Source organism: Ictidomys tridecemlineatus, chromosome 3 (assembly GCF_052094955.1).
Source record: "Ictidomys tridecemlineatus isolate mIctTri1 chromosome 3, mIctTri1.hap1, whole genome shotgun sequence".
Taxonomy (NCBI): domain Eukaryota; kingdom Metazoa; phylum Chordata; class Mammalia; order Rodentia; family Sciuridae; genus Ictidomys; species Ictidomys tridecemlineatus.
Window position 1 is genome coordinate 105335267 of NC_135479.1, and position 4047 is coordinate 105339313.

At 40.1% G+C, this 4047-nt stretch overlaps 1 pseudogene; it reads left to right on the forward strand.

Moving 5' to 3' along the window:
- The first annotated feature begins 1456 nt into the window (after positions 1–1456).
- LOC144375725 (melanoma inhibitory activity protein 2 pseudogene) lies at positions 1457–3559 on the forward strand (annotated as a pseudogene).
- Positions 3560–4047: the final 488 nt, after the last annotated feature.

Here is a 4047-nt window from a genome sequence, read left to right on the forward strand (position 1 = left end):
GACGAATGGATTTAAAAAAATATGGCATTTATACACAATGGAATATTACTCAGCACTAAAAAATAACAAGATCATGGCATTTGCAGGCAAATGGATGGCATTAGAGCAAACTATGATAAGTGAAGTGAGCCAATCCCTGAAAAACAAATGTCAAATGTCTTCTCTGATATAAGGGGGGTGACTCAAAATGGGATAGGGAGGAAGATCATGAGAAGAAGACTACCACTAAATAGGGAAGAAAGTTGGGAGGGAAAGAGTAGGAGAAGGAAAGTTGCACAGAAGATGAAAGGAGAAGCACATTGTTATACAGAATACATATATGATGTTCTAATGAGAAAAAGAAAAAAAGTGTGTCACATTAGATTGGAAAGACTGAAAGGATGGGAGAGGAGGTGAGGAGTAAGGAGAATAGGAAGGGCAGTAGAATAAAATAGACAATATGGTTGATGTATGTACAATCCATGTATGTATTATATGTAAAAATACATTCTGCTGTCATGTGTGACTAAAAAAAATTAAAAATGAAGTAAAAAAAACAGTACAATGATCAAAAATAATAGTTTTTATTTAACCAGTTGTTTAATTTTTTTGGTTGCTTGATCTATGAAAAAATAAAATTTAATAAAAACAATGTTATGGGTAAAAATAAAAAAAGAAAAAGAAGTCATTAACCCAGCTTTAAAAAAAGAGAAAGAAAGTATCATGAGAGTTTTCTCCTTTAGAAATAATTCAAATGACCTTCCTAGAAAGAGTCAGCAGGTCTGGGGATATAGCTGAGTGGTAGTGGGCTGGCCTAGCATGCAGAAGGCCAATACTGCAAGAAAAGAAAAGGGAGGGAAGGGAGAAAAAAATAAGGAAGGGAGGGAGGAAAGGAGGAAGTAAAGAAGGAAGAAAAAAGGAAAAAATGAAGAAAGGGAGGGAGGAAGGAAGGAAGGAAGAAAAAGGAGAGAGAACAAAAGCAGGGAAAGCAATGGGTCATTAAAGCAAAGGGCAAGCAGTACAAATATAAATATATGACATAAAATCTGTTGAGACAGTTTAGAAAGCTTTAGAATTTGCATGACATCAAACTGAGTGGTATTATGACTGTATAGAAACTTAAGAAGCTCCACCTTGGCCTGGCCTAAACCAAACTCAGGGGTGGGAGGCATAGAGAGGAGTTCTGTCTGGCTGGAGAAGAAGGGACCTGAACCCCTGGCACTTCAGGATGTACTGGTTAGGGAAGGAAGGGGCCAAGACTACCCTGATGGGCACTTGAGCACCACAAAGCTCCTGGGAGTCCTTCACCCCAGCTCCCCACCATCACAACACCCCCTTGCATGGGTTGTCAGTGGTCTGTTCCGTTGCCTGGTGCAGGCTTGAGTTCCTTATCAAATGCCTGAGTGTTCATAGCCTACCTTGGCCTGCCTGGGCAGGCTGTGGTTGTGGTGGCAAGAGCCAAAGCCAACTTAGCTTGATGGAGGCACCAAGGACTGCCCTACAGCCATATTAGCAGGTGGTCCTGAAAGAAGTAGGCAGGGTTGTGGCAGCATTGTCTGAAGACATGAAGCCAGGCCCTAATTCTTATGGTGTTCCTTGGGAGTTGGTGATGTGTAGAGCTATTGGATGTTTTGCTCTTCTCTTGTTTTTGTGGAGAAGTTTTCAGTGTGTTAGAAGCAGGCTTTATGTGGGAAGAGAAAAACAGCTGGCTTTAAAACTTTCTAGACTAATTGAAGAAAAATGTGAACTACTTGAAAAAGTTAGTCTTTTTCAAAAAGAGCTTGAAGGCTTAGAGTCAACTTTAAAGGGCAGCAGTTCTGAGAAGGGTCCAAGAGATGACCCAAATTTGGAGGCAACCTATGAAAAGCTGCATAGGTCCAAACCTAGCCATGGGGATGAAAGACTCTTTCTAGACAAAGAGCTAGAAGAACAAAAGGCCAAACATTGTAAACAGGATGAAATCATGGCAGATATATCCAGAAGGATAAAATCCCTTGAAAGTGAATCAGAATCAATCAGATCAGAAATAGCTGAAACTAAAACAAACTTGAGACTGATTCAAATGAGTGAGGAAGGACTTCAGCTGGCAATGAAGGAAGCCTTGGATGGATGTTCCCAGCTTCAGCAAAGTCAGGAACCGATCTTACAAGGAGACGCTGAAGCATGGAGAGAACAAGGATGTGTCCAATGTAAAGAGAGCACCACATTGGAAGACTCTCTAATCCATGCAAAAAAAGTTCAAACTGGTAAAGAAAATCACATGGATTCTCTGACTGAAGGCTTGCTGAAGATGAAAGATAGGTCTTCTCCAACCAAGGGAGCCCAAACAGACATTGGGAAATTGGAATGGGGAATGACGAGTGAATCAGAAATTGGTGCTCACTTGGATGATGAGCCCAAAGGAGCTTTGAAGCAACTGGTTGATGGTGCTAAGCTAAAGGCCTCCTTAGAAAGCTTAGAAGGACAAAGATATCAAACTTGTGCTTTCTTATCTGAAGTAGAGAAAAAAAAAGACCTTAGAGAACAGATTAGAAGTCTGAAGACTGAACAGGCCACCTTGCTGTCAGAAAATACATGGCTTGAAGGTGAGAATGAGAACCTTCAGCAGAAATTCAAAGTCATGGTGGAATGCTATCAAGAAAATATTATGAAACTCCATGGGAAACTCAGAGTAGAGGAAAATTATCGGGTGGAGCAAGAGGAGAAACTTTCCAAGGTCAAAGAAGAGATGGACCATACAAGAGAAGAGCTGGAGATCTACAGAAAGCGAGCCAAATATCTTAAAGAAGAATTGGAGAGAACCATTCAGTCCTGTCAGGGGAAGATTATTTACTCTGAGAAAAAAGCACATGAGAGTGAGTTGGCGGCTTGGATTGCTGAAAGAAACCTCCATTATTTCATGAAACAAAATGCTCGCAATAGACAAAAGTTAACTGAAAGGGAGCTTCAATTGGAACTTGTAGAGGAAGATCCCTGTGCACTTGGTGTTTCAAATGCAGCATTGGGCAGAAAGCATTCCTCCAATGGTCCCTCACCATTGGGTCCTCCTTGGCAAGGTGGATGTTATTCGAATTATGGCAGACCATCGTGACCAGCAGAACTCAGAGGTTCTAATATGCCTTCTTTGGATAAAGAGAATGGGCCTATGTCTTCAGAAAGTCTATCCAGTAAAAAGGAGACCAAAATCAATCATGATGATTCCAATGTGCTCGATTCATCTCTCCCTGCTGAAAACCAAGCAACTGGCTCTGGCTCATTGTTGGCACCTTTCCCTCCAGTCAGAGATGAATTGTTTCCTGTGGACCCAAGGAGTCAGTTCATGAGAAGAGGACCATTTTTCCCTCCGCCTCCTCCAGGAAACAGGTATGGGGCACCTCGAGATTATTTTCCACCAGGCCCACCACCCCCTCCATTTTTTCCAATGCCAGATGTCTATGAATGGAGGTATTTTCCTCATGACCTTCCCCCAAGAGCTGGATTTTTTTGCCCACCCCCACATTCTGAAAGTAGAAGTGAGTGCCCTTCAGGCTTCATTCAACCTTCAAGTGAGCCTGCTACTGAACATCAACAAGAAACCTGATGTTTCTGATCTCTCTTCAAAAGTAATTTGACTTACCTCTCATTTTTAGTTTTTAAGTAATTGTTTTTACTTAAGTAAGTGATTATACTTTTGCTCTGATTGAAGCTAAATAAAACTATAATTCTTAGGATAGTACTTTGGAAATAAAGATGGTTTAAATATGATACTATGAGTAAATTATTTCCATTCTATTTTACTCTAAAGATTACAACATTGAATTTGATTAATCCACTATTCTATAAACAACAATGGAATGTTCATGTATGTCATCTAGCCTTTGGGGATATTTTAAATGCCCAACAAAGGCAGTCCCTTTATACAAAGAAGTGTATTTACTATTATTATAGCAAATGTGAAAGGTACTTTATGGTTAATGAAAGATTTTTCTTGATTTTCTGTCTTGTGTGGCATGTCAACTAGTTTTCCTATAAAACAATAACTAGAGCATATTAAGAGTAAACCAGAAAACACTACTAAACATGTCATGG